This window comes from Lycium barbarum, chromosome 11, assembly GCF_019175385.1.
Source record: "Lycium barbarum isolate Lr01 chromosome 11, ASM1917538v2, whole genome shotgun sequence".
NCBI lineage: Eukaryota > Viridiplantae > Streptophyta > Magnoliopsida > Solanales > Solanaceae > Lycium > Lycium barbarum.
Genome location: NC_083347.1, coordinates 77,046,364 through 77,073,722, shown reverse-complemented (window position 1 = coordinate 77,073,722; position 27,359 = coordinate 77,046,364).

Sequence of the window (27,359 nt, the reverse complement as noted above, 5' to 3'; positions counted from 1 at the left end):
CTTAGAACCCGGGTAGGAGCATAAGGGCGAATCCCTCGAATTCCCATAAGCGGCACGAACGGACAGTTTCTTCCTTTGACCATAACCACGGTGGATATGAAATCATGGAACATCCATTGAATGCTTTCCTCTTTCAGTCTGGAGAAAGTGAATGTCCAACTTTGTTTGTCTTGTTCTCTGAAGTTCGGGCGGAAATCCTGAAGATTGTCCCTTTCAACTGGTCTACTCAGCTATTGTTCACCCTTAACCTTGAGCATATGCTTGAGGATCCACAATTTCGGGAGCAAATTACAACCTTGGAAGTATTTGTAATGATTCCGGTAGAGACTCAAGGCTCAGTACAAATCAGCTAGTATGATTGGGGTTATGTCAAAATATTTGGTTTCTTCCTTTTGGGTTATGCCGTAGAAGATGGCATGAGTGACTGCAATGACTCGGGTATCTATGGCTAAGGACCAATCCTTGGAATAGACCATAGTTCCTAAAAAGCAAATGGCAAAGGCCAAGGGTTTGGTAGCCGTCCAGTCGGCATAACTTTTGAATTCTCTGGGATGTTCCAAAAATCCACCCGAGCTTCCAAACCCTCTATACAACTCTTTAAAGGGTATTGTGTGACCATGGGCCCAATTGGCGTAGTTTAGGGAAAGCATCCTACAAATTTGGGAGTAGGTAGGTTTTTCTGGGATCAAAGCATTATGGTCGGGTTTCTTTCTTATTTTCAATCCCGAGCCTACGCTAGTTAGTACGTCCCTAAATTCTTCCAATGTTGGTGTCATTTTAATGTCATCCCCAAATCTGAACACCATCCGGTCTTTATCCCTGAATCTGGTAATTACTTCTATCAAGTCCTTACAACCGACCATGGTCATGATGGATGTCAAATTCCCTAAATGTCATGAGATTCCTCTTTTCTCTTCTGGGGACATTTGGCCCCACCGAATCCTCGGCAACTCGGGTGTAGTCAGGACCATATCAAATCTCAACTTGATTGACATTTACAAAACAAAACTCGATGTTAATCCCCCCCCCCCCCCCCATACTCAGACACGGGGTAGTCTCCTTATCGGGTTTGGATACGTCTAAAATATCCAAACCACCAAGTCTACTTCTCTTTTGGATTTGGCTCAACTCTATCTTAGGCTTATGCAAGAGTGGGTTTTTCCAAATTGACCTTGGACCCGAGCGGACTACTCAGGGTGAATCGTTGTCGGCTGTTGGGTGACCGTGCAGCAACTTAACGTTCAACGAGTTCCAAAGAAAGGGTGTTTCAGGGTTTTAGTGAAGTCTAGACCGCGAGCCGGCGTGTTCCCTTTGAAACCATACTTTTTTCCAGGAGTGGCGGAGTTTCATGATATGATGCATGCTAAATTAAATTGCGAAAAGTAACATATAAACAAATACCTGTAAGATAAACCTCATTATAATGAAACCCTTATGGTTAGAACCTAGATTATTCCCAGCGGAATTGTCATCTGTTATGGTTCACTTTTACGCGGGTTAAGGCATAAAAGTTACTACGAGGTTGTTGGTGCTCTAAATTGGATTTTATGTTTTTATAGTCGCCACCTAATTTATTCAAAAGGAAATTTAGGAAAATCAGATTTAAAGAGTTTTTCAGACCGAGAAAAAGTTTTTTTGGACCAGAGCTCGAGGTAAGGGCTCTGATGATCCCCCAGGAAGGTTTTAAGCACCCTGGTATTAAGGATCCGGAGAATACGGTTGACCTACGAGCTTCACTATAAGTTTTATTTCTTTGTTTATGTGTTTAAAGCTTTCCGCAAAATATAGCATTTTTCATATTTATCATCTCCTTTTTTAGAAAAATTCGGCAAAAAATCCCTTTATAAATAAGGGTTTTGGTTTAGAAAAATCCACGTAAGTGTTCAACCCACTTCGTTTCCGGACTAGGACATATCCGGGATCGCTCCCGAATAGAGTTGCTACTATTCTAGTCCAACGAAATGTGTTTAGTACTTACGGGTTATGTATTTATTAGAAAATATGGGATATATTCCCGTTTGATATAGATATACATATATAAGTCCATTTTATTAGGTTCATTTTAAGTGAAGCCTAATAAGTCAAAACCATAGTCCATCAAACCTTAAATTCTAGCCCATGTTCTTTCAGCCTTCAAAAATGTCAAGCTCAGTCCAATGATCCGGTCCAAAATATGTCAATTTTGGCCCAAGTTTACAAAACAAAATGTCTCATTTTCAGTCCATTTTTTGTGGGTTTCCAGGCCCAAATTTGATGCAACTCAACTGTGTTTTGGCCCAAAATTCCTCACAAAAGATGTTATTCTTGGTCCAAAAATATCAAGCCAGTTTTCAGGTTTTATGAATTCAACAAATCCCAGTTTGAATTTTTAACTTTGTAACAAGAAACAAAACCAGATCAAAATGTCGTTTTACATTACACCAGTTTTATATTAAAAAACTTAAATCACTGGGTGATATCCTAAGTTCTACATCCATGGGGGTTTCATTAATAGTAGAGGTTTAACTTTTGCACATTATAAACAAAAGAATCAAACAAGGAGAAATAGAAATTATTTTTTACTAACAGCTACCAGCTCCGTTGGTTTTTTTTTTTTTTTTACCCATAGCTGGGCCTTTGAGCCATTTTCACCCATGACTAGTCCTTCAAAAATATTAGCTTCTCTCATATAATCAACGCCGCCTTGGTCAGAGTTGGAATTGGGCCTCGGCCCAATCCCTGCCTGGAAGAACTGGTGACCCAGATATGCAAAGGAGGATATCACATAGGAAAGGATAAAAATTAATACCAAGAATGCACATCCAAACAAGTAATCAAAACTCAAAGATAAAATAATAATAAACCTGCATAATTAAATGCTTAAGTTTGAGTTAAGGGAAGAGATTTATACATATGTATCCCTTTTGTATACCTATAATACACACACCTTTTGGGATTTCTAAATGGTTAGCAATAGAAAACTTTCACCCTCGTGTTCCCGATGTTGCACAAGTTCCAAGGGGTTTCTAGGAACCCTAGGCATGGCTAACACCGGGGAGGATTCAAGCTTAATCTTTGCTGGCCACTTGAACCTCCCTATTAGTGTATTTTCATGAATATACTTCAAGATTACACAAGTATACAACCTCACTGCCTTAACAAAATTAAAACACTTATAGGTATACTGACAATATTCCAACCAATCAACCATATAGCAGTCAATGAACATCGCAAAAAAAAAAAAAAAAAAAAAAAAAACTAACTACAAACTGTGCTAAGGCAAAAATCAGCATAGCAGTAGCATTAACAAAGGTATGCAGATTGTGAACAACTAATGAATCATGTAATCCCACATATGAGCATGAAATAGCAGACATGTAACACAATAGACATGTCAACCCTTAAGTACCCAAGATGACCTTAAATCCATTCAAGTAAAGCAAGGAGTATAAACAGATGATCCAAAACAGATGACTCATGACACACAATCACCTTAAGACTTTTAAACATGTTACTTTTTTCCCATGGACAACTTATACAAAGATACATTCATTTACTGAGGATCTAAGGATCACAAGACAACAAATTATCAGCAAGTAGAAGGGCATAAATGTTACAATATTACAATAGGCATGTGCAGTTTTAACTCATGTCATGGGTACACAGACTCACCAAGATTCTGATAACAACCAACTTGTGTACAGTTTTAAAAACTGACTCCCTAGCCTATTTCAACCTTAAACTAACATGTGAGCTCATTTGCCTTTTTTTAGTTGTATCAGAATACCCAAACTTCACATTTTACCAATAAACCAGTAAACCTACTGTCACAGCCAAGTTTCACATCAACAATTTTAAGAATATCAAGTTGTCTCTTTCTATTTAAACCAGATTAAACCTTTAATGTCACATTGCACACTTGTTCAGTCATGTAGAATTATTAGGCAAGTTCAAAAGATCACACAGGCTCATTTTTAAATCTTCAAAGTTGTTTCTTACTAGTACATTAACACTTAGTAACTAAACCTACTTATGACAGCCACGAGGGCTAGACAAGCACACAACATTCAGCCAAATAGACAAGAAGTTAAAACACCATAGCAACTGAACCAAATAAAACTTAGCCATCATAAACCACACGTGGTAGGCTAAACCAAATAAGGGATTAATTAATTGGATTCCAACATAATGATCCAAACTGGGATAGATGATCAACTTTCATGGGCTGAACATGATAGATTAAGCAAAGCAGCCAAGCTAGTTACACATACATCACAAACATACTAGGGAACAGGGAGATTAAACACTGCGCCTAATCATGATGAGTTAAACAAAGAAGTAATGGAACTGAACATTATAACTAAGCTAGCTGAACTATACTCAACATAGTAACAAGGAACTTGAATGCTACAACTAGACATGATAAACTGAAGCAAAGAAATAGAAGTACTAGACATCATAACTAAGCATGGCAGGCTAAACCAAACAAACAGAGAAGCTCAACAATATAACTAGACATAATGAACTGGATTGGGAGATTAATCACAGTAACCAAGCATGATAAAATTGAACTAAACAGAGAAAACAAGAAATTAAACACTATACTTAAACTAAAAAAAAAAACTAAATACCATCAGCTAACAAAACACAAAAATGCAGAAAAATGCAGGGAAATAAAAGGGAACATGGATTACCTCTTTGCAGTGCAGCATATTATTAAGATTTGGACTTGGAAGGACCTTAAATGCTGCCCCCCCCCCCCCCCCCCCCCTCCCACAACACAAGCTCAAACCAACAATATTCACCACACAGGCACGCAGAAAAACTTAAAAGAAAATCAAACTCGAACTCAGAAGAAAAGTTAAAGGTCTCGAATGCTTCAAAAAACCCAAGTATTTCGAGTCCCTTTTTCTTTTTGCAATAGTGAGATTTTTAGATTGTAAGCCTCTTCTTAAAATGTCATTTGGGGTTCATTTATATAGAAAAGCCCGAAATCTTTCAAACCCTGCCCGCATCAATGTGGGACAAGTCATTTTTTGGACTTGTTTCCTCACAACCATCATCATGTGGCGTAGATCGTGTGTAAAAATAAGTAAAGGGTCAGATCCTTTCCAACCTCAACAGATCCTCGTGGTCACCATTGAACCAATGAAGTTTGAGGATTCAAATTCGCAAAAAAAAAAACAAAGATAATTAAAAGAAATCAGTCATAGACCGTTGAAAAATCGTAAAAGTAAGAGAGAGGAGAGGATTCTACCGTGTTAAGGTAGAGTTTGGTGTGATTTGGAGACAAGGAGTTAATTATTTCCTCAAATGATCGAACCCAGACTGTAAAAGTGTGTACCCACCTGCAGCAAAGAAAAGAAAAGAAGAAAAGAGAAAGAAAAAGAAAAAGAAAAAAAAGAATTAGTGGGTAAATAATTTAAGAGATTGATTTATTAGAATTGAAATTAATCAGCCAATTAATTTAAAAACATGACTAATCTTCACAAAAATAATAAATTTAAGAAATGACCTTGATTAAGTTGAAGCATGAATTTGCTATTTCAATTGTGGCCCCATTTTGGCTAATTGATTAATTATTTCAATTGTAGTCGTAGTTAAACACATAATAGGCAATTTACAAACATGATCATAATTAATTAATCTAAATCAATTATAATTAATTTGACGATTCTCCTCATAAGTTGATTACGCAGAGAATTAAAATTTTGGGGTAGAGTGATTACTTATTTTAATTACTCAATTTCCTTGAACTAAAATAGAGGTAAACATTTGCTAATTAAAATTCTGATAGCTGCATAATTAGATAAGTAGCTACTCCACATTATTTTTAGTAAAATGTCTTATTAGTTATTTTGAAATAATCTCCAAGAGAGTTGTTAGAGAAATTATTTTACCAAACACTAAAGGTAAAAAATTATATACAAAGTCTATAAAATCATCTTGATTTTACTAAAATAAAATATTTATCATCCCATTTAATATTCAAGCACCTTGAGCAATTAAAATAAATTATGGGAGGTCAAAAATTAGGTGTCAACATATGTGTTGGATGTTTTGGAGTTGACCGTGGTCAACACCATGTCAACACGACCAATTTTGGGAAATCCGAGTGCGCGACCGAGTTTATAGCATCGTTTACAATAAGTCTGCATATTTGGTTTATGTCTTGGGGGGGGGGGGGGGGGTTCCGAGTGAGTTCTGGACATCCGTTCCATGTGTGGGGGACATTAGATTTTTATACTGTCATGTCATCTGGTTTCCTTCTTCCCGTTAGCAAGGGCAAGGTTGCATTCACGTGGCCCACCTCGCGTTCATGAAGAGGAATGGGTCTGGGCCGGCCCAAACGCGAAGCTTCGCGTCGCGAAAGCCATCTTCGCTGGACCAGGTCGCATGTGCTCGCATTCGCGATAGGTCCTCGTGTTCGCGATGAATTAAATCGTTGAACTAGTATTTTAATTCCGGATTCCGAAAGGGAAGTTCATTCCCAAATATTTTAAGTTTTAGAGCTCGGTTTTGGGTGATTCCAAGCTTCAAATTCAAGATTCTTCATTGGGATAAGATTATAACTCCCTTCTAGACTTAATTACATGAGTTTATCTTGAAATTTCCTTTCTAATCCATGAATCCACTTAGTAAAATAATGGTTTTCCATAAATTGGGGTTTTTAGCTAATTAGTGAGATTGATGGAAAATTTGTGGTCAGAATGTTATGAAATTTAGATTATGAACTATCTAGACTATGAGTAACATGATTTTATTTTCAATTTCCAGTTTTGCCATTGGGGCTCAGGATTGGATATTTTGGGTTTCTTTTCAAGTATAGAAATATGGGTATGGTTGGGTTCGTATGACCGTATAGATTACTAATTTGACCTTGTTGAGTTCAATTTCTCGATAAATTACCGCTTTGACTTTCGGGGGTTACAATTGGGTTCTTGGGGTGACTTTTTGGACCAGAATCCTTTCACGATTTATTATTTATCCTTAGATCAATATTTTTACATAGAATTTATGATTGTTAGACTTTTATCATTCGGAAGCACTTCAGAAGGGCAAAGCTTTGGTGTGAGGGTTCGTGGCGCCTGCTCGACTTTGAGGTAGGTCATGTTTTATTCTAAGACTTCGATTGAAAGGCTTATATAGTTTATAAGATTGAAGGGGTATTGGGTGTGTTGGGGGGTCCCACCTTAGTGATTACGATGAGCAATTAGGTGGGTATCGATGTATATTATTGGATAGTTATAGTGACGGGAAAGAATATTAGGCCTTTGGGTGTGGTTGTGCTGATAAATCCACTTGTTTAGTATGATTTTTGTTATGTGGGCTATGATGGCCGTGATTTGACTAATACTTGTGATTTGTGATTGTTTTCCTCATCGTTCCATATCTCATATAATTGTGAAGGAAGATTGCTCAAAATTAAGAGCTAGTGCATGAATCTCATTATTTACGAATATTCATACTTCAAGTTCATAATGTTGTTGGCATGAAATATTACACTGTTGCATTCATTCTCAATTTATATACACATATGGGTAAATAGTGATGAAGCAAAGATACGAGATAAGATGGGAATCAGAATGAAGTAAGGTCGTTATCCTCATAGTCCGGCGGTACAATGAATGCCTCACAGTTCGATGATAAAGTTAGGCGGCAGTGAGTTGTCATAGTCCGAATGGAAAAGACCTCGGGCGTGCAGTGACAAGTATATGGACGTCAGGAGCCCCCCATGGGTCACGACTAGATGGAATGACCACTGCGTATGTCTACCACGTTTGATATTGGCCATTACATTACATTCATGCCCTCATATATTCATTGTCTCTTATTCTCCTTATATATTCATGTGTGGCCTCCTTAGTGAGATTTGTGATTTGATTGGGCTTAGTGGTGAAGCTAGGTTGAACTTTTTTTTTTTTTAAGTATTGAGTTCAATAGTTATATCCTATATTTATTTTCCCTTCGTTGTCGGCCTATGATGCCTACGAGTACTAGTGATTGTACTCCTACTACATTTGTTGCATCTTTACTCTTACAATTGCCTTAATTGATGTAAAGCTTGTAGCTTTATGATTAAATAGGAATTAGATGATCCGACTGAATTATGGATATCTTATTTACTTATTAAATTCTTATATGTGACTGTTGCACCTAACTAAGCAAGAATAGGAGTATTAGAAGTACCAATCCTCATCATCACTATAGTTTATAGTCGGTCAACGATGCTGCTAGGTACATGTGCTTCTCGTACTCACTCTACACTTGTTGCACCTTTCGTGTGCAGTTTGGATCCGGGTATGAGTAGATGTCGCGATTCCGTTGATCGTTGAGCCATACTTTACAACACCAAACTTTTTGGGATGAGCCGGTGATGGTCCCACAACACCAAACTTTTTTCCTATCTTTATGTTCTGCCTTTCTCTATTTCAGACGGTGTTATGTTGTAATTTTAGACTTGTTTTCTGATTAGTAGCTCTTGTACTTGTGACTTCCAAGTTTTACATATTTCATTTGAGTTTATTAAGACTATTAAGTAACTTGGGTTTTATATTTTTACTTTCCGCATTTAATGTTTCACTATTTATTTATGAATCGCGACTTAGTCTCTATTGGGATTTTGGGTCATGACAACTTTGGTATCAGAGCACTAGGTTCACCGGTCTCATGAGGACAAAAGGAATGTCTAGTAGATTCTTGGGGATCAGTACGATAAGCTCTGTACATATTTCAAGAGGCTATAAGACATTTAAAAAACTTCCATTCTTTCATTCCCCATCCTTCTTATGAGATTCGATTTAAGGTCTAAACTTCTTTATTTCAATCTCTCACTGCAACATCCCGTAAATTCGAGTTAGGTGTGACTGTATAAAAATCTAGTGTTGAGATGATATTATACCTATATGAATCTATTCTTGATGAATTCGGGTGGAAAATGGTCGTTTTGAAGCGAAACCAACAATTGAAGTTCTTAAGGGCTCTTAAATTCGCCTAAGTTTTGGTAGGTCTGTCTTCTGGGCGTTTTTCATGCAAATGTGTTGCGAATTAGGAAAAACTTCCTTGATAAAAGTCGTAGATCTTTGAAATAACTTTCCAATGGTAGGTCTCCCAACCCAAGAAAAGTTATGTACAAAAAGTTATGATCATTTTACTAAGCGAAGGTCAATTGTCGAAAAAGAAAAAAATGTGCTGGGCCCGCGTCACGGACCCAGCACGGAAAAACCAGCTGCAGACCAAAATAAAAACGTGATCGGGTGATGAACCCGCGATGCGGACTCAGCACGGATCGGGAATTATTTTCTGATTTCGAATTTCCTTTAAGTCCTAATTCATTGTGTTATTTCCCACTTCGTTTCAAATCAATATTTCGGAGGAAAAGAACCCTAGAAACGTCTCTCTAACCCTAAGGTGAGTTCTCACTCAATATTGATCATTCCCACACCATATCCATTCCCTCTTGATAGCAAATCATCTCTCTAAAACCCTAAGTTCTTGTATTTTCGAAAAGAAGAACAAGATAGGGGCGTGTGGAATTCGTCTGTGATTGTTGAACCTTGGGAATTCAATTTAGTAGCTTTTTATAGGGATTAAGTATGTCTCTTTTAAAATCATTTTTGATTATAAAGGTGATTTGTATGTCTCTTTTTACAAACTGTCTTGAAATATTGATTCTTTATAAAAGCATGTTTTGAATGATATGACGAATTGGATTTACACTCGTGAAATCTATTACATGTTTTGATTAATGATTAATGTGCGTGAGGGGAAGAGCCCACATTAAACCTAGATTGTAACAAACCCTATATATGTATAAGACATTATGAGTGTTTTCCTCTATGAGAGATGCTTAGTGATGCTGCTTAATTATTGGTGTTGATGATTTTACGAAAGAACTATGAAAAAGTAATCGTGTTTAAAGAAGTGGAAACTTTTTCATGATTATCTATGACATTATGGATTTTCGTAATGGCATAGTGAGTTTTAATGCTATTTGATGGTGTGACTACCTTCAGACAAATTGTGAATCGGCTTCTATTCTATCAACTTTGTTGTTGTGCTTGGCCTAGCTACTTGGGAGGAAGGGTAGCCACTATGGATCCTAGGGTGTTAATGTGTAGCCATTTGGGAGGAAGAGTGGCCACCGCTGGGTTCGCTACCGGGGGTGTGATTTATGCCTAGCCATTCGGGAGGAAGAGTGGCCACCGCTGGGTTCGCTACCCAGGGTGTGATTCATGCCTAGCTATTCAGGAGGAAGGATAGTCACCACGTACTACATAGTCCGGTGTGATTTATGCTTAGCTATTCGGGAGAAATGATAGCCACCGAGAATTATATGTTCCGGTGTGGTGCGCTATGCGCGGTATGCTTGATTCTTGGGTCTGTATTGACATGTGTGACATTCTTATTCTCTTATGGAATTGTTGATGACTATCTTAATTGATTTAAAAGGCATATTTGAAGTTGTAACTCAACAAGAGGCTTTATAATTGGTTTTGATACTTATTATTGAGATACATAAACTGAATAACTGTTCTTACATTGGGTTCACATGATTTTTAAGACTAATTTCTGTATGTATTATTATATTTTATTTTTTTATTACTTATTATCCCCGAGGCACTCACTGAGTACGAAGTACTCAGGCATACCATTGTTATTTTTTATGGTATGTTAGGTAACGGAGAAGAGCCGGTTCTTGATACTCTAGGCGTTTAGGAAGGACTTATTGTTGCTGCTTATTTGGTGAGCCCACACATTCATTCGTGGGACACTCTATTTATTTAATTCCCTTTATTTATTCTAGTTTCTGGGCTGCGTCCTGATGGATTAGACATTTATTCCTTATTCTTAGAAGCTCCTTATTATACATTAGTGTGGGTAGAAGAAGAGTTGTCGTTTAACTCTTTCGGGCACACTATCATGTTCTGGGTGAATTGTTTAAATTCTAAAGACTTCCGCTGATTTAATTCATATATTCATGATTTGTTACATTTATTTTATAAACTGTTGGAGGCGAATGTTGAACCTGGAGGGTCCAAGTATTATTATCGTGTTGTTTAGGTTCTTCCGATATTGTTCATGGCGTCAGACGCCAGTCACGTCTAGGGTGGGTTTTGGGGCGTGACAAGCTTGGTATCAGAGCCTAGGTTTAAATGTATCCTAGGAGTTGTCGGTGTCTGTGGAGCTGTGTCTAGTGGAATTTTCCTTGTGCAGCCTGATTACCTGCATGATTGAAAGACTACCAGGACATTAATAGGTGTTTCTCATTCTTCTTGATTCTAGATTGTGCTATAGTGCTTGAACTTCCTTTAGGATCATTTTGACGTGTTCGTTACTCGTGCTTTATGGAGATGACTTTAACTCGTGTTGCAGATGTTAACTAAGTGAACAATGGTGTTATGGAGTGCATATTGTTCTGATGCGTAATATGATGGATGGTACAGATTCGCTAAAATTGTATTGTAGGTGTTTGGTATATGTGGTTGTTGTAGGGTTCGGTTATTGATAAATTGAGACAGGTATAGAAACAAAAGTAGTCCTTGTTACAGGGAGAACTCTGTTGAAATCTAGTTAGGCAGAAAGGAATAATCCGCCTGATGTGAATGCCAACAACACCCCTAATGCTCGTGGTAATGGGGCTAGTAAAACTGTTGCCAACACCACTAATGAGGGACAAGCTCGACTTTATGGTTTGACTCGTAGGGAGACGGCAGAAGATCCTGATGCCAGGATCACAGGTATTCTAACTATATGTTCACTTGAAGCGTATTCACTGATTGATTCGATCTTGACTCTTTCTTATACAACTTTGTGCTTTGTCCTTGATTATGGTAGGGAACCCAAAAAATTGTTAAAACTATCTTTTTATACCCCTACTTTTGTCCTTGACATTCTTATAGAATCTATAAGACTATGTGGTATAGTTATGGATCGTGAGACTACTGCTGATTCGATTGAATTTGAAATAGCAAACTTGGATGTAATTTTGGGGGTAGGCTAGCTTTCCAAGTGTTATGAAATTCTAGGTTGCTGATTAAAAATAGTTAAGCTTGTATTTCTAGATATACCTATTATGATTGGAGGAGTAATATCGTTAAATCTCGAGGTAGACTACAGGTATGTGTTGAACCTTTCGGATTTATTTTCTCGTGAAAGTTTAGAGTGGAGTATAAATCTCACAATTGAGTTTAGGCTTGAATGATGAGTTCGTTATATGTTTAGTCGTATGTTATATCTGAGGATGTTTCCCCTTGCTAGAAGAACTCTTGAAATTCTGAAATTTGAGGTTTAGTAAAGAATCCTAGGCCATGACTTTCATTCGGGGACAAATGATCTTAAGAGGGGGGGGGGGGGGGGGGGGTAATGTAACATCCCGTAAATTCGAGTTCGGTGTGAATGTGTAATGGGCTATTTTCTGGGCGATTTTCATGAAAATGTGTTATGAATTTGGAAAATCTGCCTTGATGAAAGTTGTATATCTTTGAAATAGCTTTCCAATGGTAGGTCGCCCAGCCCAAGAAAAGTTATGGACAAACAGTTATGATCGTTTTACTGAGCAAAGGTCAATTGTCGAAAAAGAAAAAATGTGCTGGGCCCGCGTCGCGGACCCAGCACATTAAAATCAGCTACAGACCAAAATAAAAATGTGATCAAGTGCTAAACCCGCGAAGCGAACTCAGCACGGATCGGGAATTATTTTCTAATTTCGAATTTCCTTTAAGTCCTAATTCATTGTGTTATTTCTCACTTCGTTTCAAATCAATATTTCTGAGGAAAAGAACCCTAGAAAAGTTTCTCTAACCCTAAGGTGAGTTCTCACTCAATATTGATCATTCCCACACCATATCCATCCCCTCTTGATAGCAAATCATCTCTCTAAAACCCTAAGTTCTTGTATTTTCAAGAAGAAGAAGATAGGGGCGTGTGGAATTCGTCTGTGATTGTTGAACCTTGGGAATTCAATTTAGTATCTTTTTAGCATGATTAATGTATGTCTCTTTTAAAATCATTTTTTACTATAAAGGTGATTTGTATGTCTCTTTTTACAAACTTTCTTGAAAGATTGATTCTTTATAAAAGCATGTTTTGAATGATATGATGAATTAGATTTACACTCTTGAAATCTGTTACATGTTTTGATTAATCATTAATGTGCGTGAGGGGACGAGCCCACATTAAACCTAGATTGTATCAAACCCTATATATATATAAGATATTATGAATGTTTTCCTCTATGAGAGATGTTTAGTGATGATGGTTAATTATTGGTATTGATGATTTTACAAAGGAACTATGACAAAGTTATCTTTTTAAAAGAAGTGGAAACGTTTTCATGATTATCTATGAAATTATGGATTTTCGTAAGGGCATAATAAGCTTTAATGCTATTTGATGGTGTGACTACCTTCAGACAAATTGTGAGTCGGCTTCTATGCTATGAACTTTGTTGTTGTATTTGTCCTAGCTACTTGTGAGGAAGGGTGGCCACTATGGATCCTAGTGTGTTAATGCCTAGCCATTCGGGAGGAAGAGTGGCCACCGCTGGGTTCGCTACTCGGGGTGTGATTTATGCTTAGCCATTTGGGAGGAAGAGTGGCCACCGCTGGGTTCGCTACTCGGGGTGTGATTTATGCCTTGCTATTCGGGAGGAAGGATAGCCACCGCGTACTACATAGTCCGGTGTGATTTATGCCTAGTTATTCGGGAGGAAGGATAGCCACCGAGAATTATATGTTCCGGTGTGGTGCGCTATGCGCGGTATGCTTGATTCTTGGGCCTATATTGGCATGTGTAACATTCTTATTCTCTTATGGAATTGTTGATGACTATCTTAATTGATGTAAAAGGCATATTTGAAGTTGTAACTCGACAAGAGGCTTCATAATTGGTTTTGATACTTATTATTGAGATACATAAACTGAATAACTGTTCTTACATTGGGTTCACATGATTTTCAAGACTAATTTCTTTATATATTATTATATTTTATTTTTATATTACTTATTGTCCCCGAGGCACTCACTGAGTACGAAGTACTCAGGCATACCATTGTTAATTTTTATGGTATGTTAGGTAACAGAGAAGAGCAGGTTCTTGATACTCCAGGCGTTTAGGAAGGACTTATTGTTGCTGCTTATTTGGTGAGCCCAAACATTCATTCGTGGGACACTCTATTTATTTAATTCCTATTATTTATTCTAGTTTCCGGGCTGCGTCCCGATGTATTAGACATTTATTCCTTATTCTTAGAAGCTCCTTATTATACATTAGTGTGGGTAGAAAAAGAGTTGTCGTTTAACTCTTTCGAGCACACTATCGTGTTTTGGGTGAATTGTTTAAATTATAAAACTTCCGCGGATTTAATTTATATATTCATGATTTGTTACATTTATTTTATAAACTGTTGGAGGCGGATGTTGAACCTGGCGGGTTCAAGTATTATTATCGTGTTGTTTAGGTTCTTCCGATATTGTTCATGGTGTTGGATGCCGGTCACGTCTAGGGTGGGCTTTGGGGCGTGACACTCACTAATAATGAGGATATGTTATTGGGTTCACAGACGAGCGACTGGATGTGACATCACGCGGATGGTACGAGATTTGTTATCGTGATAAGGACGCGAGATCAAGTTCAGATTGCAGCTATAACTTGAAGACTCAACGGAATTAGGTTGTGATTCAAACCTTTTAGTTCAATGTTATTCCTAGAAAATGGTAGTGATGGTTTGAAGGACTGTAGGATCGCCATGTCTTCAACGATTAGTTGCTCCGAAGTTGAAGTAGTGCATTTATGGTGTAGCAGGTGTTGGGAAGAGAGTTGGCGATTTGAATTGGTATGATTAGAGAAATTATTAAGTAATAAGCTTTGCATTTTTAAAGACTTCCCTAAGGAGGGTTGACATATCAAGGTTGATTCACTTAAGGTGTGATTGGTGTGGGAATGCTTCAACATCGTCTGAATTTATTACACAAGTCATCGATCAGTAATGGAAGGTTACATATGTTGGTACCTTGAAGACAAGTTTGGACTTGGGAGGATCAACTGGTCATCTAAGAGAATAGTGACCATGGTAAGGTAGTGAAAATAAGTTGATAAAGGGAAGGAAAGAAAAGTGATCCTTGGTGATGAGATTCGAGTTAGAAAGACTTGCTATGGGGTTCAATTGAAGAGTTTTCTTTCTACTTACGGAGTTGAGTTATACAAAAGATAATTTAAATAGTTCAATTTTGGTGACACAATGGTCATAATGGTAAATAATTCATCTGACAGGGGCACGAGGTGTGCTATGTCTGATAATGTGTGGGAGCATAAAAGTCTAAGTTGAGTGTCAGCAGGATGGCATTGTGTGGATTAAGGACGAGTGGTTTGAGGATACATTAAGGAAATGGCTATTGACATCAGGCCAAGTGGGAGGTGTTATCTATGGAAATTGAATCATTATGGGAATAGGCAGTTCTTTCAATAAAGGGAGAGTTCGTAGGTCTGCTTGATATTTTAAGGTTGGAGATAAAAGGGATTATTCGAGCCAAGAGCTTTTTTACTTTGTGATATACGCGACAATTGTTTGATGTGCAAGGATGATGGGTGATACTAGCATGGCATCTTTCAAGGGTTATGGTGTCATGAGTGGGATGACTTCTTTAAGTTCTCAAGGAACTAGGCTACTATATTTTTTAAGTGGATATTCAATGAATGTGAAATGGTTGGTTTGTTTGACTACGTCGTAGCCTACTGGGGGAACAGCGATCAACTAACGAAAATGACTCTAGCAATAAACAAGTGTGAAGATTTATTACATTAAGAGTTATCGTCGTTGATCCTAGTGTTAGCGAAGGGATGGGGGCATTGTACCTGTTTCTTAGGACTCGATAAGTTTCTACAGTTACCGGTGATATCGCTCTGTGGAGTTGACGAAATAAGAAGGATAATCGCATGATTACTGAAGGCATTCTGGTTTGGTGAAACAAGGAAATAGGTGGTTCTTCTTTGGTAAACATCCTTTAAGGACCCTTGAGCGAGGTATTAGTCAATAAGGACATTTAAAATGGTAGATTAATGGTTAATCATAACTAATTCAAGTTGTGAAGTACCTTTAGGAAATCGAATGAAGGACTAGTAATATCGGTTGAAACCAAGAAAAGTGAATTCACTATTGTGCTTTTGTGTATTGATATCAGGTTGGTGGACTTGTAAACCAAGTTAGAGGAATGATTCTTCAATTAAGGGATCTCAGGTAAGAATAATGGTATGGAATCATATGAGAATGTTTGTAGGATTGTGTGAAAGGTAAGTGAGAATTGCTCTATAGATTATGGACCAGCACAGTGATGGTTTAGGATATCACATTGGTAATGATTGATATTTGTTGGAATAACCAGGGTTGGTTGGTATTTTCTGGTGGAAAGGCTTTGTGAAGGATTGTTCATATAATGTGCTTGATTTAGATAAGTATCCCGATTTGAGATTCGAGTGAGATAAGGAAAACTTTCGGTTGTTCGAGTTTGTTGCTTACTACTTTCCTCAGGATTGGCTCAGCGATTTTGCAAGATTTATGATATTTTGGAACACTCTCGAGTGGGTTTGAGTGATTTTCGGTCGATAGCGGTGAATGTGATTGGAAATGGAATATGGAAAATGAATCATCGTGACAATAAGCCTGTTTGGATGGGCTTAAAAAAAGCAGCTTATAAGCTGTAAAAAATAAGTTGGGGTAGCCCTTTTTTTTTTTTTGGCTTATAAGTTGATTTCAGCTTATAAGGTGCTTTAGATAAGCTAAGCCAAATAGGCCCAATTATTTTTTTGGGCTTATTTTAAGCACAAAATGGCTTTAAGTTGGCTAGCCAAACACTCAAAAAACATGAAAGCTGTTTTCAGCAACTTATAAGCCAATCCAAACGTGCTCAATGACATGTTTGATCTTATATCGGCAGGAGTAAAGTACACATTCGAAAAAGGAAAGGATTTGGATTCAAAGTAATGGGATTTTATGGTGGAATTATCTTGCATCATTTAGATGGGGTGTAATGGTTGAGCATGCTTGAAAAAAGAAGTCTACAGAAATTGACCAAGTGCTATGGCGAAGTGCCATGGGATTTTGCGATAGCGATTGGTGAGGTACAAGGTTCAGATGACTGACGTGATAAAATTGATGGCAAGATGACTCGCTTGTACCAAGGTGGGTAATTTCATATCACTCTTGAATGAATGAGCTACAGTTGATTAAAGGAGGAAACCCGAAAATCTCTTCAGTTTGAAAGTTAAAGTCATATTTTAGTGGTGAGACTCTGTTCGTGATAGTAGGCTATGTTGAAGCATTATTGAATGGATAGCATGGTTAAGCAGTCTAAATATTAACGACTTGGGAGTATCTGTGCATGGTAAGGCACATGGATAAAAAGAATTGACACTTTTGGATTTACTGAAGGAGTAAAAAGGTATTACAATTAGAGATTTAATGGTTGTGAAGTAGGAGTATGAGGTTGCAGGCCTTGCTTCCAGGCATTCGATGTGGTGAAAGAGTTCAGTGAAAGCACAAGAAGGACGATTCCGGTTATTGTGATTTATCAGGTTTGCATGACTAGTGTGAATTAAGAAATAGAAAGAATTAAATTATAGGCTATAGTTCCTCGGTACTAAGTTGATTACTTGGGTAGAATTCAGCTTTTGAATTCGGGAATGACAGCATGAGGTTGAGTATTCATGAGCAAAAAGATTAGAATGGGTCACCACAGACTTATGAAAGGTCTATAATTTGTTTTGTGAGGGTTTGGAGTCAGAGTGATAGACAGACAGTTGTGTGCTTTACCCTGAGTCAAAATCGTTCATGTAATGTCGAGTGGCTTATAGATATATTACTTGGAAAATTTATGGTTAATTTGGTAACCCATTTTGGAAAATTTGATAGAGTTACAGTTCAGAATAGAGGTTTCGTAGAGTTATCGCGCTTTATTGGAGTTGCAAGTGGACTTGATGATATTTTACCGCTGGAAGCTATTTGGACAGTTCTAATGATGTACGCCAGTACTTGGGGATATGATTAGGAGGTACAAATGGCTATGGGAATCCTTTGGGGTAATCAGTTGATTTTCTACAGATTTGGCACGGTAAGGTAATCATTATGGTGATGAGTATAGTACGTTGTCACGACCCAATTAGATGTGAGTGGCACCCACACTAATTCCCCTAGTGGGTGAACCATCCGGTTAAAAAATTACTTAATCATTTAAACAATCATAAATAAATAACAAGAATTAAATCATAAATCTTGTCTAATCATGCCATAAGTAAATAAACTGAAGAAATCCTAACTATTACAACCCCAAAGATCTGAAAGTCGTCGTACAAGGACTCTAAAGCATAATTGTCTAAAGAATGAACAACTATCCATAAATGTAAATAATGTCTGGAATGAAAGTGAACATCAAATAAGAAAGATCTTCAGGCAGCATGACATGGATAGAAGCTTACCCTCAGATCTGATCAGGAACTGGCCTCAAGCTAAATCGGATGTCTGGTCGAAGTCTCTGGCACACAATCTGCACTCAAATATAAATTGTAGCAAGGTAGTATCGGTACAAACACTATGTACTGGTAGATATCATGGGTTGACTAAGATTAGGATTATGCATACGTTCATAAAATTAACAAGATAGGCAGAGAGGACATAACAGCACATAGCCAAATAATGTCATTAATAGAAATCAGCCAACACGGGAATAGGATAAGCCCAACCACAACTATCAACAGGAATAATATAAGTCTGATGCAATGCAATGCGATAATAACAAGGATAACATCTCAACCATGTACACACATGCTAAATTGTAATGTTCCCCCAAATAGCCATGACCAGTAGGGGACCATGGTGTCTATGTACCATTCGCACTGGAACTAACCTCGGATCGCGATCCCTTAACTAGGCCACATCCTCACCCCCTGTCAAATGTGCCTTTATATATTTTTTTTTTGTATTTAATCACAATATGAATCTAAACGTATTTCCAGCCCAACAATCAATATGGAATATGATCAATCATCAATATCATGTCAAGAAATACAAGGCATGAAGCCACAAGTCATATCAAGACTCAAGTAAATAAATTTATCAACAGTATGAATATGTAGCCATCTCAGTCCACAAGAAGGGTATATACAAACTCCTTCTTTCTCATAGCACAACAATTACACCTCGGGTTATCAGTACATAAAATAATTGTGATAAGCCCACATAATCAATCAATCAATACCAACCTTAGAATTTCCAACCAGACTTCATGTCTGAAGACCTATACATGTTTTCTCCCACCAATTCTATCACATATACATTCAATTAATCAAGGTCTAACTCAAGTAGACCGTAACCTACCTCAGATGCAGAACTAGAACAATGCAAGATATTCCGTAAAAGCTTTTCCCTTCCGTAATGCTTCGGAACGTTAAAAGTCTAGCAATGTAACGCTAAGTGAGTAATGGATCATTTACTCTAACAAGAACAACAATTGGGAAAGAAAACCCAATTACTTATATCCTTTTCAAATGGTGAAACCATCACTTAGTGATGAAATTATCATAATTTCAATCCCAACAATCATACTATTCCACTTCATGAGTTTCTAATCGATTCAACCCCTTTCAAGCAGTTTTATGCTAAAGTTCTTATTTTTATTAGAACCCTAAGTCACAATATGCAATTTCCACCATAAGTAATCAATTCTCACCCTAGAAAGTGATACTCTGCACTCCTAGATGAATAAACAACGATAAAATCAACAACCCATTCATTGTTCAAGGGTTTACTAATTCTAGGGTTTTAATCCTTTCCCTCACCATTAGAGGACCTTAAACTATTAATGGAACATAGAGATGACAATGGAATGAACAACAAAAGGGTTAAGACTTACCTTCAAAGAGGAGTTTCACCCTAGCCTTAGAAATTCTCCTATCACTTTCTTGGGAACTGTTTTTGGTGTTATGTGGGGAATGGCTTCAAAATTAGCAATATAAAAGTCAGTTTCTGCTTCCCGTTGATCGCTGCAACGGTCATCTCTTAGCTACAACGGTCTCGCTGTAGTGAAAAACCACCGCTGTAGTGAAAAACCCCACCGCTATGGCGGACCTCATTAAACCCGAAACCCCACGGTGGCGACTGGTGACCTGCGGGGGTGACTAGCGACCTGCGGGGGCGACCGGTGACCCACGACGGCGAACTCACTACAGCGGTAGTACACCCGCTGCAACGGTCACATCCGACCAGTGAGCTCTGGTTTTTCACTCGATTTCCACCCAAAACCCCAACATCAATTCGAGATCCTATAGATGGAAACCAAACAAGCACATCAAAGTGAAAACATGCTACAGACTCACCTGTGGCCTCGAAATTCTCAACGAGGGTCAAATTTACTAAGTCACCCCCCAACGACAATACGTCAAGTTTTCAAACAAGTACAAAAATACAATCAAAGGCCTTTATTGTAGAATTCTAGCTCCTTAAGCTATCACTAGACTCGCTGCTAGTCTCGGAAAGGAACTAGCAGGGGTAAATTATCAAAATGCCCGTAACGATAGGTCGTTACATTAGATACCAATTAAACAACCATTCGTCCCCGAACGGACAAGGAAGCGTGACTAGGGGAAAGGTACCTGACTCAGTGAAAAGCTGGGGATATGTATTACGCATATCTAATTCAGTCTCCTAAGTAGCATCCTCAACAGGGTGGTTCTTTCACTGAACCTTCACTGATGCAATCTCCTTAGATCTCATCTTCTGAACCTCTCTATCTAGAATAGCAATAGGCTCTTCCTCATAATACATGTTCTCATCCAACAAGACTGAATCCCAACAAATGATTAAAGAACCATCACCATGATATCTCTTCAACATAGAGACATGAAACACCGGATGAATGCCAGACAAACCTGGAGCAAAGCTAACTCATAGGCTACCTCCCCCACACGGCTAAGGATCTCGAAGGGACCGATGAACCTAGGACTGAGCTTTCCCTTCTTCCTAAACCTCATCACACCCTTCGTGGGTGAGACTTTCAACAAAACCTACTCCCCAACCATGACTCAAGATCTTGGACCTTCTAGTCAGTATACTTTTTCTGTCTACTCTGAGCCGCCAAGAGCTTTTCTTGAATCAACTTAACTTTGTCTAATGACTCTCTCAAAAGATCATACGCCATGGCCTTACCTCAAATGCATCAAACCACCCAATAGGAGATTTACATCTCCTCCCATAAAGAGCCTCAAATTGGGCCATATCAATGCTCGAGTGGTAACTATTATTATACGGAAACTCTACCAATGGTAAAAACTAGTTCCAATGACCACTAAAGTCAATCACACAAGCTCGAAGCATTTCCTCTAGAACTTGAATCGTCCGCTCTAGCTGACCATCCACCGTAGGGTGAAAAGTTGTATTAAGATCCAATTGAGTGCCCAACTCGGACTGCAAAGTCGTCCAAAATTGGGATGTAAATTGCGTGCCTCTATTAGATACGATAGAAATAGGGACCCCATGCAAACGAACAATCTCACGAATATAAATTCGGGCCAACTTCTGAGTAGTATAGGTGATCTGAACCGGTATGAAATGAGCAGACTTGGTCAATCTATCAATAATGACCCAAATTGAATCAAACTTACCCAAGGTCTTTGGAAGACCAATGACAAAATCCATAGCTATCCTCTCCACTTCAACTCAGGAATGGGCATCCTCTGAAGCGTACCTCCGAGTCTCTGGTGATCGTACTTAACCAACTGATAATTTAAACAATGTGAAAGAAACTCAATAATATCTCGCTTCATCCTAGCCCACCAATAGTGTAGCCTCAAATTTCGATACATCTTGGTAGGACCAGGATGAATAGAATATCTAGAATTGTGAGCATCCTCTAAAATCGTCCTAATCAAGCCATCAACACGAGGGACACAGACACGCCCCTTAATCCTCAGAATACCCCCATTGTCAATCATGGCCTCTTTGGCCTCACCACTCACAACCTTGTCGCGAATCTTGTATAAACTTGCATCCTCGAACTGTTTTGCCACAATTTGCTTCAGAAAGGATAATCTCGCCTACACTCTACCTAAATTGGACACATCAAGCCTCATGAAACTATTAGCCAGAGTCTAAACCTCTCTAGCCAATAGACACTCTGAAACAATCAACCGAGCCAAGCTACCCATACTAGCAGATTTCCTGCTTAACGCATCTGCTACAATGTTTGCCTTGCTAGGATGATACAAAATAGTAATATTGTTATCCTTAAGCAACTCCAACCATCTCCGCTGCCTAGAATTAAGATCCCTCTGAGTAAACACATGCTGAAGACTGTGATGCTCGGTGAAAACCTCACAATGGACACTATAAAGATAGTGCCTCCAAATCTTCAAAGCGAAAACCACCGCTACCAACTTTATATAATGAGTGGGATAGTTCTTCTGATACACCTTCAGCTATCTGGAAGCATAAGTATTCACCTACTTTTTTTGCATCAAAATAGCACCCAAACAAGAATGAGAAGCACCACAATAAACCACAAAGTTCTTACCCTCCACGGGAAAAGATAGAATAAGAGTTGTAGTCAATAAAGTCTTGAGATTTTGGAAGCTGCCCTCACACTCATCGGATTACAGAAAAGGTAACTCTTTATGAGTCAAATGGGTCAAATGCGAAGCAATAGATGCAAACCCCTTCACGAACCGACGGTAGTAACTGGCTAACCCCACAAAGCTGCGAATTTCTATCACTGATATAGGCCTAGCCCAATCTCTCACTGCCTTAATCTTCTTAGGATCAACCATAATCCCCTCTTTCGACACTACATGGCCCAAGAATGATATAGACTCAAGACTAAATACACACTAAAAGAACTTGGAATACAACTCCTTGTCTCTCAGCAACCCAAGAACAACCCTCAAGTTTTCTGCATGATCTTCTTTACTCTTTGAATAAACCAGAATGTCATCAATAAACACTATCACAAAAGAGTCTAAATATGGCTTGAAAATGTCATTCATCAAATCCATAAAAGTAACTGGGGCCTTAGTAAGCCCAAAAGACATAACAAGGAACTCATAATGCTCATATCTAGTCCTGAAGGCTGTCTTAGGAATATCTTAGGCCCGAATTTTTAACTAATGATAATCCGATCTCAAGTCAATTTTAGAAACACAGAAGCCCCCTGAATGTTACACCTCAAAACATTTCACGTCATTTGCATCGTAAGTAAACTAACGTAAGCCCGGAGAGGTTATGGGACCCTTATAAGGTTAAGGAATACTTTTAACAAGTGTTAAGAAAGTGTCTAAAGGTCTCGCGATCAAGCGAATTGAAGGAACTAAGTTTGTCAAAACCTTGGAAAAACTTGGCAGAATTTTGGACAGGATTTTTGGTCCAACTTGAGAGAGGATATCTCCTAGAATATGAGGAATTGCGGAATGCATAACCTATGTAAATTCAAGTTTCGCGAGTTTTCTTTGAAATGCAACTGACAGATTCTGAGAAGTACGGGATAAAGTACGGACCGTATAAAAATTTACATCCCGTACATTTTGCATGTACTTTACCCGAAATTTCCAGAAATATGATAATTTTGACCTCGAAGTACAGGTTGAAAGTATTGGACGCACTTTGAAGTACGGCCCGTACTTTTTTGTTGTACTTTGCTCAAAATTTCCAAAAAATTAAAAGTCGGTGGTCAATTTTGTTTTTGGCCTATAAATTGATTTTCAACGACTTAGGCCTCATTTGTTTCACCAAAAGAAATCCCTAGTGACCTTCTAATATCTATGAAACATCCATAAACATAGCAAATCAAATCAAGAGAAGATCAAGCCATAAAATCCTCAACTAGTTCATAGAAGGTGTTGGTTCTTGCTTCTAGATGAAGTTGGGGTGAATAAGCTTTGGAGCAAGTTGGTGTGGCTGAATTTCTTCAAGTATAAGGTACGTTCTTCATCTTGTTTCTTATTTTGAGTTGATTTAATGGTTAAACAAGTCTTATAAATGAAAAGAGTTATGGAGAGAAGTCATAAAGTGTTGTGTTGTAGTTGATGGCTATGGATTGAATTTGAAAAGACGTTTTGGATGGATTTGAGCCTAGTTTGAATGTAATCTCTTGGGCATGATATTGTTGATGTTGTTATTGATGTTTGGGAGTTGTTTTGGAGTTTGATAGAAGTGGGTGATACAGGGGAAATGCTGCCCAAATTTCATTAGCTTACCTAATAATTTAGTTTGATCTTATAAGCGTTTCAACGACTTAACCTTAGTATGAATCATCTTCAATGTAGATTTGCAAGCTCGGGAGGATAGACGTTGAGTGGTTAAGTAGACGACGAGGTATGTAAGGCTGTCCCTTTCTTTTTTATGGCATGATCTTATTGATAAAAACTCACATAAATGATATCCATAATGTCCCTATTCCTAGAAATACTAAAAGCTTATGGTTCTTGATGCTCTTATGATATTATTGATCTTTGTCTCATGATTATTGATCTTGTCTTATGGTTATTGATCTTATTTATTGATGTTGATATCATCTTATGGTTATTGTTCCTTCAAGGTGAGGTATGCTCATGATGATAGTTCCATAACGGTAATCGGAGGTTTGCCGACCTTACGTCACTCTGATAGAGTCATGACATTTCTTTGAGCTCTCATGCATGCTTTATATATATATATATATATATATATATATATATATATATATGTGTGTGTGTGTGTGTGTGTGTGTGTGTGTGTGTATGTGTGTGTGTGTGTGTTTATTTTCTCACACTGAGCCGTGCTATAGTCGGTCGGGTAAGACACCTATTGTTCACACCAATGCAGTTAGGTACGAATAACACTGAGCCTATCATGGCCGGGTACGGATGACACCGAGCCTATCATGGCCGGGTACGGATGACACCGAGCCTATACGGCCGGGTACGGTATTATGATATATGTATATGTATGAAAATGTTTTTTAAAGGAAGGCATGCATGATATCCACCTTAAGAGGCAATCAGATGTACAGGTTATTTCTCTGATCTCATATTATTTTCATCTCTGTATATGTTGTTTTTCATGCCTTACATAATTAGTACATTATTCGTACTGACGTCCTTATGTTATTGGATGTTGCGTTCATGCCCGCAGGTAGACAGAGAGATGGTACGGATCCTTAGGCAGTCACCTTAGCAGTGGTTCAAGAACACTCCACTTGTTCCGGAGTTGCAACTCATTTTGGTATGATTCTACTGTGTACATATGGGTATGGTGGGGTCCTGTACCGTCCTTATTATATTATGCACTCTATGTAGAGGCTCGTAGACAGATATGTACAGTTAGTTTTCCTATGACCTTCTCGGTCCATATTTTATTATACCATTTGGATAGCCTTATCGGCTTGTATACGTGGGCACAGTTTGATGACGTATGTATGTATATATATATCTTTGGACTTGTGTCCCTTATAGATTATGATATCTATCAGTTTACATCATGGCCTACTTTTAGGTATGATTATGTAACACATGTATGTCTTATGGTGCTCCGCAGGTTAGCTTCAGGTGCCCGTCATGGCCCTCCGGTTGGATCGTGACATTGAAGCTAGTCAAATAAATTATCAATACGAGGAATGGGGTACTTATTTTGAATGGTGACTTTATTAAGCTGGCGGTAATCAATGCATATCTGTATAGTCCTATCTTTATTTTTCACAAAAAGCCTAGGAGCGGCCCAATGAGAGACACTCGAACGAATAAACTCCTTACTAAGAAGATCCTGAAGCTATTCTTTCAATTCTTTCAACTCTGCTGGTGCCATCCGATACGGCCGAATAGAAATAGGGCGAGTCCCTGGCTCTAAGTCAATGCAGAAATCAATATCACAGTCTGGTGGCATGCCTGGAAAGTCCGCGAGAAACACCTCCGCAAACTCACACACTACCGGGACTGACTCAATAGATGGGCCCTCTGCATTAGTATCACGGATATTCGCCAAATAAGCCAAACACCCCCATTAACTAGCTTCTTTACACGAATAAAGGAAATAATTCTCTTTAGGGAGAGACTAGGGTTACCCTTCCACTAAAGTCTAGGCACTTCGGGCATAGCTATAGTGACTTTCTTGGCATGACAATCTAGAATTGTGTGATAAGGTGCTAACCAATTCGTAACCAAGATGACATCAAAATCTACCATGTCTAGAATCACTAAGTCAATCCAGGTGCCATACCTAATAAATGTGACAATAAAAGATCAATAAACTCTATCTACAACCACAGAGTACCCAACTGGAGTAGATATATGTATAGGGGCATCAAGCAAATCACAAACCATATTAAAACCCATAGAGAAATATGTAGACACATAAGAGACTGTAGACCCCGGATCGAACAATATAGAAGTCATCCGGTGACAGAATGAGATGTTACATGTAATGATTGCATCTTAACCCTTCACCTCTGATCTGCTAGGAAAGGCATAATAATGAACCCATCTATCACTAGCCTATGACCCTCCATGATCAACCTGTCCTATCTGATCTCCGCCCCTACTGGGCTGACGTCCACCTCTACCTGACTGGAATCCACCCCTGCTGGGCTGGGTGCCACCCCTACCAGCTGTGTGACCTTCACGCCATCCTCCTCCCCTAGATGATGAAACTGGAGCCCTGCGAGGATGATACTGAGCACCCTGGAGATCCTGTCTAAGTATGGGAAAATTTCTCTTGAATTGCCCCGTCTCACTACACTCAAAGTATCTGCAGTCTAGCGTCGGACCCTGAATAAAAGCTGAAGAAGTCAAATAACCACCATAGTCTGGAACTCTATCCTGCGAACCCCCTGGCTGACTACAATAGTACTGATTGGCCCCTGATAAGCTTCCAATTGAATCCTGAATAGCTGGCTGAATAGGGCGTCCTGACTAGACCTGGGAACTCTGGCCCTTAGAGAAAGAGCCACCGAAACTACCACCTTTTCAGGCCTTCTTCTCTGCGTACTTATTATAACCATCGTGCCTAATACCTTTGACAGTCCTAACATGATCCACCACCTCCTAAAAGGAAGCACTTGAGGCCGCAAGCCGAAGAGCTGACAATTGGAGAGCAATGTTCAACCCTTTCATAATTTTCCTAACTCTCCCCTCTTCAGTAGGTAATAGCAGGAGAGCATAACGAGACAGAGAATGGAACCGGCCCTTACAAGCAGCGACTGATGAATTACCCTGCTCAATATTACTAAACTCATCATGGCTCTTGTCCCTTAATGTACGAGGAACATACTTCTCTAAGAAGACCTGATAAAACTGAGTTCATGTCAACGGAGGCAATCACGCGGACCTACACTCCACAAAATCCCTCCACCAACAGTTGGCATCAGCCA